The sequence below is a fragment of the Elephas maximus genome, chromosome 3 (assembly GCF_024166365.1).
Source record: "Elephas maximus indicus isolate mEleMax1 chromosome 3, mEleMax1 primary haplotype, whole genome shotgun sequence".
Lineage (NCBI taxonomy): Eukaryota > Metazoa > Chordata > Mammalia > Proboscidea > Elephantidae > Elephas > Elephas maximus.
In genome coordinates, this window is record NC_064821.1 from 200,098,402 (window position 1) to 200,110,581 (window position 12,180).

Below are 12,180 nucleotides of genomic sequence, written 5' to 3' on the forward strand. Positions count from 1 at the left end.
CTGGCCCCTACCCTGCTTGGGCAAGTGTTACAAAGCTCTTTAGCCCTGCCAGTAAATGGCCAGAGGTACCCCACTCCACCAGGAAGCCTTGGCCCAAAGGTTCTTTCTCTCCATGGACCTGGAAGCCCACCACACCATCTCCTGCTCTTCTCCTGGTTCTGTTGCCACCATTTCTCTGTTGCTGCTTCTTGCTGTCTTGCCATCTTCTGTGTTACAACTCTCTCGCTCTGTCTCCTGGATCTAGGAGGGTCTCAGCACAGGGACCCTGGGTCCAAAGTATGTGCTCTCTTCCTGTCCTTGGTGGTTGTCAAGGCCCTCCTGTCCACCTCTATGTTGGCCCATTTTAAGCCTAGTGGCATGGCAAAACTGACCAATCCCCTTGTTAGAGTTCCATGCATCTTATTTACATGGTCCTACCCCCATGAGGATGCCATATGCTTTATTTACATTATTAGCAAGCTATCTAATCCCTTTGGTGGGCCACAAGGACCTATTTGCATGGTATAACCCAGTCATTTGGTGGGAGTTACAAGACCAAGGGCCATATTAAGTAATCCACAGTACCACACCACCCCGCCTCCTTTCCCATAACCTTGTACTCACCTTGGTTCATCGCCTACATTGTCTTCATCTGCTGCTGTTACCACCCCCATGCACACCTGCAAGGGTGCTCATCTTCCCTTTGCCTTTCAGCTAAGAACACACTTGGTACCTATCCTTCTGAAAATAGACCTAGTCTTCCATGCTCCCTATCCCCAAATGACCTATCCAAGATAATTCTCCTGCTTTTTTTCCCCTCCCACAACCCCCCTCTCTGCCCCCCTGCTGTTTATTATAGTCAAATTTAGTGGAAGAAGAAGACTCTGGGCCAATAGAGAGCACCACTGTAATATTGGAGATTTTAAAACATGAAATAAAATGATGGCTTTCAAATGAGCTGAGATTGCTCAGAAATGACCTCTATACATTAAAACCAGATGCCAAATGGTTGACTGAGTAGAGAAAGGTATCTCTCCCCTCCTTCACTTCTTAGTATTTACCCTTCCCTTCTTGAGTCAAGATTACAAAAGTTGAAATCATGTAGCAGCTATGACTAGGGTGTAATGTATATTATCCTATATCCCAAAGTTTATCCATGCTTAGCAAGCCAATGGCTAAAGGATATTAGGAGGATTGAACAGCAGTTCGTGGGAAGACCCTGTGGTAAAGGATGGCAGAGAGAAAAAGGAATATTGACTGTTACACTTGGCATCTGAGTGCAATATAGTAACGGTGGTGACTTTAGTTCTGTTCTCATGGGCAGCTAAAAGAATAACCACATTGCCATACCTGCTGTGTCCAGTGTGTACTGGTAAAACAGTAGCATTCCCTGTTTCCATGTTCCATGAACACAAGATGGAGATTGACATCCCCTGTGGACACTGAGGTGCTCCCTGTTTCTGGTAACGTGGCTTTTGAGAGTTGGCTGGTACTGAGGCAATGGTGGAGTTCTCTGTCACCAGCCGCTCGATGTAGGCGTCACTGCAGGGAGGGTATTTGCTGATTTTTTTTTTTTTTTCCCCACACTAATCTGGAACATGGAAACCCTGGTGGCGTAGCAGTTAAGAGCTATGGCTGCTAACCAAAAGGTCGGCAGTTTGAGTCCACCAGGCGCTCCTTGGAAACCATATGGGGCAGTTCTACTCTGTCTTATAGGGTTGCTATGAGTCGGAATCAACTCGACAGCAATGGGTTTGGTTTTTTTTTTTTTTTTGGTAATCTGGAACATAGTGCTGAAATGTTTTTCTCTTCATCATCTCTTGCTCCAAACGTGTTATACTTGTTCTCATACACGCTCTTAAGAAAGGACATGGCAGCAAAAACATAGTCCATAGCTTTTGGAAAGAGAGTTCTGGCTAGAAAAAGAGGCCTCGACATCTATTGCCGAACCAGTAGTTCTGAAAGCTGGTTTCTCTCTGCCAGGCTGCTTACTCCTGAGGCACTGGGATTGAGCCTCTTCTACTCCCTGGGGCTCCGGGCTTGGACTGGCATCACCCCTCTGAGGTCTTGGGCTTGGGCTGGTATCTCCTCCTTGGGGCCTTGTACTCTGTTTCTCTTCCCTGTCCATCAAGTGTCTACTGCTAAAGATATAACATTATCACTGACTATTTTTTTTTTTACTAATCACTGAGGAGTTATTCTTGAGCACTTTGTTTAGCGGAACAAAAACTGCAAGCCTGTGAGGGGCATTAGTGAATGCCCTTATAAATGGCTTAGCAGAGGAGACAGGATGAGAGACAAGGAAGAAGCAACGCACTTGACACGTCTAAATCATTGATATCTCTTTGGAGTTTTTTTTTTTTTAAATCTGTGAATGGGTGACAGGAAGTCCCTGGGTGGTGCGGATGGTTAACACACTTGTCTACTAACCAAAAGGTTGGAGGTTGAAGTCTGCCTAGAGGTGCCTCGGAAGAAAGGCTTAGCAATCTGCTTCCAACAGTCCAGTCATTGAAAACCCTCTGGAGCACAGCTCTACTCTGATACACATGGGGTTGCCATGAGTCAGGATCAACTTGATGGCAACAGGTTTAGGGGTAACACAGCTGGGATTACAGTCCTGACAAAAGTAGGGATAGGACCACAGGCTTAGGTGAGGAAAATACTTTTGAATACGTTCCTGTTACAGATTGAATTGTGTTCTCCAAAGATATGTGTTGTAAATCCTAACCCCTAAACCTGTGGTTGTAATCCAGTTTGGGAATGAGTTGTCTTTGTTATGTTAATGAAACAGGATTAGTGTAGGCTGTGTCTTAAGTCGAACTCTTTTGAGATATACTAAACAAACCAAAACCAAACCTATTGCCATCCAGTTGAATTCGACTCATAGCGACCCTATCGGACAGAGTAGAACTGCTCTACAGGGCTTACAAGGCTGTGAGTTTTTATGGTAGCAGACTGCCATATCTTTCTCCCACGGAACAGCTGGTGGGTTCAAACTGCCAACCTTTCAGTTAGCAGCCAAGCACTTAACTGCTTTGCCAGCAGAGTTCCTTTCTGAGGTATAAAAGAGATTAAGCAAACAAGTGAGAGAAGTACAGACAAGGGAAGAGAGATGCCAAGCCACATGAAGATCACCCAGGAGCAGGAGCCCAAAAGAGACAAGGCCCTTCCTCCAGAGCTGACATAGAGAGAAAGCCTTCCCTAGAGCTGGTACCCTGAATTTGGACTTCTAGCCTCTGAACTATGAGAAAATAAATTTCTGTTTGTTAAAGCCATTCATTCACTTGTGGTATTTCTGTTACAGCAGGACTAGATAACTAAGACAGTTCCCAGATTCCAAACTTGGAGATAAAGGTCTTGGGGTAATTCAGGCAACTAAAAAGGGGCTCTGGTGCATAGAGGATATCTGCTGATTTGTTTTTTGCCGCACTGATCTCGAACACAGTGCTGAAATGTTTTTGTTCATTATTTCGGCAAAAGATCTCTTTAATGTGTTATAAATCCAAGATGTCACTTTGAGGACTAAGGTGTGTCTGACCCAAGCCATATTTTCAATTGCCTTGCATGCATGTGAAAGCTGGACAATGAATAAGGAAAACCAAAGAAGAATTGATGCATCTGAATTATGCTGTTGGCAAAGAATACTGAATATACCATGGATTGCCAGAAGAATGAAGGAGCCCTGGTGATGCAGTTAAGTGCTTGGCTGCTAACCAACAGTTCTGCGGTTCAAACCCACTGGCATCTCCATGGGAGAAAACTGTGACAGTCGGCTTCCGTAAAGATTGTAGCTTGGAAACTCTGTGAGGCAGTTCTATTCTGTCCTATACGGTCTCAATGAGTTGGAATCAATTCAACAGCAAGGGGTTTGGTTTTGGTTTAGGTCAGAAGAATGAACAAATCTGTCTTGGAAGAAGTACAGCCAGAATGCTACTTAGAGGTGAGGAAGGCGAGACTTCGTCTCACATACTTTGGACATGTTATCAGAAGGGACCAGTTCCTAGAGAAGGACATCAGGCTTGGTGTTATGGTTAAGTTTGTGTGTCAGATAGGCTGGATCATGATTCTCAGCGGTTTGGCAATTATGATATAATTTGGCAGCTATGTAATGATGTAATCACTTCTACGATGAGATCTGCTATGAGCAGCCAATCAATTGAAAGAGAGTTTCCTTTGGGGTGTGGCCTGCATTCAACATGGACTTTCTGGCAAAGCTCGCTGGCTTTTGCTCGCTCTAGATCCTGCAGCTGGCTCCTGTTCATCTGACCTCCAGTACTTGGAATTTGAGCTAGCAGCTTATTGGCCGATCATGGGATTTGTCAGCCTTCCCAGCCTATGAGTAAGTGACCTGCCGTCTTGCCTGCCGATCATGGGTTCACCAGCCCCTGCAGCTATGTGAGTCAGGACAAGCCTCAAGCCTGATCCACGGACTTGGCACTTTTCAGCCTTTACAACCATGTGAGCCACTTCTTTGATATAAATATCTCACTACATATATATATATATATATATATATATATATATATATATATATATATATATATACAAACACACACACGCTTCACTAGTTTTGCTTCTCTAGAGAATGCAGCCTAAGACATTTGGTACCAAGAGTGGTTCTAGAGAAACAAAATTGTGAGAATGAATTTTCTAAATTGGTTCTCAAGATGTTGATTTGTCTTAAAGATGTTTCCAGTTGTAAAGAGGACACTGCTAATCCATTGTATGAGGTGGCAAAGAAAAATGAAAAATATCACCACCAATAGATCAGGTACAGTGAGAGGCAAGTGATTGCATGTTTGATACTTTATTACAATTTTGTCATAATGAGAAGTATAAGGAAGCTGGTAGATTGGTCCTACTTTAGCTAGACAAAGTGGTGAAAGAAAGAGATGAGCTCAGGGTTTCAGAGTCACATCTCAAGTGCCACATAAATGACCTGAAAGTTTCCACTTGTGCCTTGAAAGAAAGCCTTCTTTTTTGTGGTAACAGACCTGATATTGCTGAAAACCAAACCCAGAGTGTTATCATAAGAGTGGCTGAGTTACAACGCCAATTGAATTCTCAACCTTGAACGGTTAAAGTCAGGTCATTGATTGGAAAGAAATGGGACCCTGAAACTTGGGATGGGGACATATGGGCAAATAAGCAGGAAGCTGAGAACGCTGAGTCCCTAAATCCTGTTGAATCAGTCCTGGCAACAGAACCAGCTTTCTCATTCCCATCTGAAGAGATTACTCTGTCTTTGTTGGCTAAGCCACCCTCACCAGTAAAAGCATTAACACCTCCACCCCCATCCCACAAATAAAAAGGAGGCAAAACACCTGGTGGGCCTCTTTGGATTTTGGAGGTAACATATCCCTCATTTGGGTGTGCTACTCGAGCCTATTTATCAAGTACTTGAAAAGCTGCAAGTTTTGAGTGGGGCCCAGGTTCAGGGAAGGTTCAGGCTGCTGTGCAAGCCACTCTGCCATTAGGGCCATATAATCAGGCTAATACAATTGTGCTTGAAGTATTAGTGGCAGGTAGAGATGCTGTTTGGGGTCTTTGGCAGGCCCCTATTGGTGAATCACAGTATAGACCCTTAGGATTTTGGAACAAAGCCCTGCCATTCTCTGCAAATAACTACTCTCTTTCGAGAAACAGATTTTGACTTGTTACTGGGCCTTAGTAGAAACTGAACGCTTAATCACGGGTGACCAAATCACCCTGTGGCCTGAGCTGCCCATCATGAACTGGGTGTTGTCTGACCCACAGAGTCATAAAGTCAGACGTGCACAGAAGCACTCCATCATTACACAGAAGTAGTATATGTGAGATTGGGCCTGAGCAGGAACTGAAGGCACAAGTAAGTTGCATGAGGAAGTCGCCCAAATGCTTGCTCATGGTCTCCATTCCTGTCACATTACCTTCCATCTCTCAGTCTGCACCTATGGCCTCATGGGGAGTTCCTTATGATTAGTTGACTGAAGAATAGAAAACTCATGTCTGATGGTTCTGCATGATATGCAGGCACCACTAGAAAGTGGGCAGAGGCAGCACGACAACCCTCTTCTGGGACCTCCTTGTAGGACAGCAGTGAAGGAAAATCCTTCCAATGGGCAGAACTTTGAGCAGTGCACCTCACTGTTCACTTTGCTTGGAAGAGAAATGGCCTGATGTGCGATTGTATACTGATTCATGGGCTGTGGTCAATGGTTTGGCTGAGTGGTCAGGGAATTGGAAGGAACATGATTGAAAAATTGTAGACAAGGAGATATGGGGAAAAGGTATGTGGACAAATATCTTCACTTCTTTGACAGGGCCAAAGAAGTGAAGATATTTGCATCTTCCATCAATGCTCACCAAAAGGTAACCTCAGCAGAGGAGGATTTTAACACTCAAATGGATGGGATGACATGGTCTGTGGAAACCAGCCATCCTCTTTCTCCAGCCACTCCCATCATTGCCCAATGGGTTGAGGAACAAAGTGGCCATGGTGGCAAAGATGGAGGTTATACATGGGCTCAGCAACATGGACTTCCACTTACCAAGGCTGACTTGGCTACATTCACTGCCGAGTGCCCAATCTGCCAGCAGCAGGGACCAACATGGAGTTCCTGCTATGGCACCTTTCCTTGAGGTGATCAGCCAGCAACGTGGTGGCAGGTTGATTACACTGGTACACTTCCATCGTGGAAAGGGCAATATTTTGTTCTTACTGGAAAAGGCACTTACTCTTGATACAGACTTGTCTTCCATACTTACAATGCTTCTGCCAAAGTTATCATCCATGAACTTTCAGAATGCTTGTACACTGTAATGGTATCTCACACAGCATTGCTTCCAATCAAGGGACTCACTTCACAACAAATGAAGTGCAGCAATGGGCCCAGTCTCATGAAATTCACTGGTCTTACCGTGTTCCCCATCATCCTCAAGCAGCGGGCTTGGTAGAATGATGGAATGGCCTTCTAAAGATCTTCTCATTATGGTGCCAGCTAGGTGGCAATACCTTGCAGGGTTGGGACAGTGTTTTCCAGGAGGCTGTATATGCTCTCAACTAGCATCCACTATATGGTGCTGTTTCTCCCATAGTCAGGATTCATGGGTCCACAAATCAACAGGTTGAAATGAGAATGGTATATCACTCACTATTACCTCTAGTGACCCACTTGCAAAATTTTTGCTTCCTGTTCCCACAACCCTATGCTCTGCAGGTCTAGAGGTCTTAGTTCCAAAGGGAGAAATGCTCCCACCAGGAGGCACAACACTGATTCCACTGAACTGGAATTTAAAGATGCCACTCAGCCACTTTGGGTTCCTCATGCCTCTGAATCAACAGGCAAAGAAGGAAGTTACTGTATTGGTTGGTGTGATTGATCCTGATTACCAAGGGAAATGAAATTGATAATACATAATGGAGGTAAAGAAGAATATGTATGGAATAAGGAGATCCCTTAGGACACCTCTTAATACTGCCATGTCTTGTGATTAAAGTCAATGGAAAACTACAGCAACCCCATACCAACATGGCTGTTAATGGCCCAGAGCCTTCAGGAATGAAGATTGGGTCACCCTACCAGGCAATGAACCATGACTAGCTGAGCTGTTTTCTGTTTGTTGTATCGTGTTAGGTGCAAGTATGACTTTATAATTGTCTTTATTTAGGGATTGGGTATGGTTCAGGGAGATGTATACAGGGCTCAAGTTGACAAAGAGTGGACTGTGATGGTTAAGGTTGTGTGTCAACTGGGCTGAGCCATGATTCTCAGTGGTTTGGCAGTTATGATTAGTTTGGCAGCTATGTTATGATGTAGTCACTTCCATGATGAGATCTGCTATGAGCAGACAATCACTGAAAGGGAGTTTCCTTGGGGGCATGGCATGCATCCAATATATGGCAAAGCTTGCTGGCTTTTGCTCACTCTGGATCCTGCCGCTGGATCCTGTTCATCTGACCTCTGGTTCTTGTGACTTGAGCTAGCAGCTTACCAGTCATTCTTGGGATTTGTTAGCTTCCACAGCTTGTGAGCCTGAGGGCTGCTGTCTGACCTGCCGATCTTGGGCTCACCAGCCCCTGCAGCTGTGTGAGTCAGGAGAAGCCTCCAGCCTGACTCACAAGCTTGGGACATTCCAGCCTCTGCAACCGTGTGAGCCATTTCCTTGACATAAATCCCTCCTTATATACAGGCACTTCACTGGTTTTGCTTCTCTGGAGAGCCTTGCCTAAGACACTTGGTAAAGTAGAAGGTTAGTGAAAAAGAGGAAGACCCTCAATGAGATGGAATGGCTCAGTGGCTGCAACAGTGGGCTCAAACATAGTAATGATTGTGAAGATGGTGCAGGATGGCACAGGACCAGGGGGTGTTTGGTTGCACATAAGGTCACTATAAGTTGGAACTGATTCAGCGGCACCTAACAACAACAAAAATAGGGACAACCATCCTGCTCCCTGGACAGCCTTGCTCTCCTACTTCGAGGGACTTTGTGTTGTTGCTGTGTAGGGTCCTTGGCCTCCCCTTGACCTTGCCCCAATATAGATCCAGTTTTTCTCACTTCTATCTCTTCCATCTTTTACTCTTGCACCTATCCCTTGCCTTAATATCCTTTTTGGCAGCAGCCCCTCCTGCCCATCTCTTTGCTCTTCTCTCTGTCCCTCTTACCCTTGCTGAGTTTCCCTTATTTCTGGAGTTATTTGCAGTGGGAGTGGCTCCTGGCAGCTTCCTTGTGAATGCTATAATCAGTCCTTACAAGTCCTCATTGGATTCACTATCCATTGAATGGCTGTCTTCCTGTTCTTCATCATCTTCTCTCCAAAGGTAACCCTTCAGTGCTGTCTGCATCTCTGAAAATTGAGAGTTAGTGGACAAGAAGTTTGTTTTTTTTATATTTAGATGGAGATCACTGGTGCCTTCTTTTCTGGTTGTCTGGGTGGCAGCTCTGTCTCCAGAGCTACAAATGCAGAGACTCATCTCACAGATGGGCTGGAACTCAGCCTGTTCACGACTGTAGGAAAAGCTTCCCCGTTCCTTCCTTGGCTACTTCCCTCCTGCAGCCATCCAGCTAGGGTGGTATTGGCAGCCTTCCCCTTTTCTCCCTCAGTGCTTCTATAAAGATAGTAATAATAATAATAACAAGAAGTCTTCTTTACTGTCTAATCACTTAGATTTTTAAAAAAATGAAGCTAAGGGAGCTATCCCCATTAGATCACCTCAGAGTATCCTTTCCGGCATATAACTCTGTGTTGACTTAGGTTTCATCATAGCTAGGGCCTTCGGGAATCCTCATCCCCCAAGCTGGCTGCCTCCCTAGCCTTGTGCTACCTACAGGACATGAATGATGACCATAGTAGTATTTAAAATTTGCAAAGTTTTGACTATGTGCTGGAATCGGTTCTAAGTACTTCTACATATATTAACTCATTTAATGCTTACAAATATGTGATACTATTATTATCCCCATTTTACAAATGGGGAAACTGGGGCAAGAAATATTAAATGACTTGCCCCAAAAAAGAGGCCAGTTAATGTTGAACTAGGACCAGAACTCAGGAAGTCTGGCTCCAGAATGTGTGCTCTTTACCCTGCCTTCACAAGGAACCGAATGAGCGAAGGACAGAGAGTTTGGTTGTCAAGGATGCTGTCTGTCCCAGCCTACCTTAGTTAAGAGAGGGTGGATCTTCCCTTAGCCAAGCTCAGTCATACCTACTTTGTCCCTCATAGCCCAAACAGGTAAGATCTGGACTCTTTCTGGTTCCAAAAGGGAGGACCAGGCCTTGGCTTTACCTGAACCACTCTGGCTCTTACTCCTTCTAGAATCATATTAGTGCCTTGACCTCCTCATCCAGCCACCTGGGAAATCCAGGGAACACGTGGCCAGGCTCTCTGAAATTGGAAATGATTTGAAGTAAAATTAGTAGAGAAATGGGACTCAGAGCTTGGGAGGTAGGGTTGATATGCAAGCCCAGAAAAAAAGGAAAGGTTGAATAAGGTATAAAGTTGAAATAAAGCCAAACTCTTCTGTAACTCATGGGAGGGCCCTAGGCTCAATTATTCTCCTACACCAGTTCTCAACAGGGGAATGTACTACACTCCAGGGAGATATTTTTGAAACCTGTAGGTATTTTTTGGTTGTCACAGTTGTGGCTGTATGTGAAAAAAAAAAAAAAAAAAATTGGGGAGGGGCATATTCCTAGTATTTAGTGTCCAGGGGCCAGAGATGCTAGACATTCTGCAAAGACTAGGATGTTATTGTCGTTAGTTGCCATCAAGCCAATTCCGACTCATGGCGACCTCATGTGTGAAGAGTAGAATTGCTCCATAGAGTTTTCAAGGCTGTGACCTTTCAGAAGCAAATCACCAGGCCTGTCCTCCATGACACCTCTGGGTGGGTTCGAATCACCAACCTTTCAGCTAGTAGTCAAGGGCTAAACCATCCGTACCCCCCAGGGACCTGCAATGACCAGAATAGTGCTGCACCAAAAGAATTGTCCCTCATCTCACATGACTTTTAAAAGTCCCACTGGATATTAATGTAGGTGAAAAGCTTGTTATTATCTGAGCCTAGAACGCAGCTCCATTTTACTAGTAAACGCAAGAAGAGGTTCATATTTATGCCCATTCCAAAGAAAGGTGACCAACCAAATGTGGAAATTATTGAACAATACCATTAATATCACACACAAGCAAAATTTTCTGAAGATCATTCAACAGCAGTTGCAGCAGCGCGTCAACAGGAAACTACCAGAAATTCAAGCCAGATTGACAGGAGGATGTAGAACAATGGATATCATTGCTGATGTGAGAGGAACCCTGGCTGAAAGCAGAGAATACCAAAAAGATGTTTATCTGTGTTTTATTGACTATGCAAAGGCATTCAATTGTGTGGATCATAACAAATCATGGATAATACTGCGAGCAATGGGAATTCCAGAACACTCAATTGTGCTCATGTGGAAAATGTACATGGACCAAAAGATAGTCATTTGAACAGAACAAGGGGTATACTGTGTGGTTTAAAGTCAGGAAAGGTGCCTGTCAGGGTTGCATCATTTCACCATACTTATTCAATCTGTATGCTGAGCAAATAATTCGAGAAGCTGGACTCTCTGAAGAAGACGGTGACATCAGGATTGGAAGAAGATTGTTAACCTGCAATATGCACGTGACACAACATTGCTTACTAAAAGTGAAGAAGACTTGAAGCACTTACTAATGAAGATCAAAGATTACAGCCTTCAGTATGGATTATACCTCAACATAAAAAACCCAAAATCCTCACAACTGGACCAGTAAACAACATCATGATAAATGGAGAAAAGATTAAAGTTGCCAAGGATTTCATTTTACTTGGATCCGCAATTAACACCCATGGAAACAGCAGTCAAGAAATCAAACGACACATTGCATTGGGCAGATCTACTGCTAAAGACCTCTTTAAAGTGTTAAAAAGCAAAGATGTCACTTTGAGGACTAAGGTGTGCCTGACCCGATCCATGGTATTTTCAATCTCCTCATTTGCATTCAAAAGCTGGACAATAAATAAGGAAGACTGAAGGAAAATTGATGCTTTTGAATTATGTTATTGCAAAGAATATTGAATACACCATGGACTGCCAGAAAAAGGAACAAATCTGTCTTGGAAGAAGTACAGCCAGAAAATTCCTTAGAAGCAAGGATGGCGAGACTTCGTCTCACATACATTGGACACGTTATCAGGAAAGTTCAGTCCCTGGAGAAGGACATCGTGCTTGGTAAAGTACAAAAAAAAAAAAAAAAACAACGCAAGGTCAGTGAAAAAGAGGAAGATCCTCAATGAGCTGGACTGACACAGTGGTTGCACCGATGGGGTCAAACATAACAATGACTGTGAGGATGACTCAGGACCTGGCAGTGTTCGTTCTGTTGTGCATAGGGTCACAATGAGTCAGAACAGACTAGACAGCACCTACAAGAACAACATAGTTATGGTTGTACTTTGGCACTTATGAACTTGTTCTAATTTTCTTCAACTTGAACTTGCATATGAGCAATTGATGGTCTGTCCCACAGTTGGCCCCCGGCATTTTTCTGACTGACGATATTGAACTTTTCCATTGTCTCTTTCCACAGATGTAGTCAATTTGATTCCTCTGTATTTCATCTGTTGAGGTCCACGCGTACAGTCGCCACTTATGTTGGTATTTCTGATGAAGTTGGTCTTGCAAAATTCTATCATGTG

General features: G+C 44.1%; 1 protein-coding gene across 1 annotated transcript in view; it reads left to right on the plus strand.

The window, feature by feature from the left end:
• The window catches only part of SDHC (succinate dehydrogenase complex subunit C), a 129,448-nt gene that overhangs the window by 33,010 nt on the left and 84,258 nt on the right, over nt 1–12,180 (plus strand). The window lies entirely within an intron of this gene.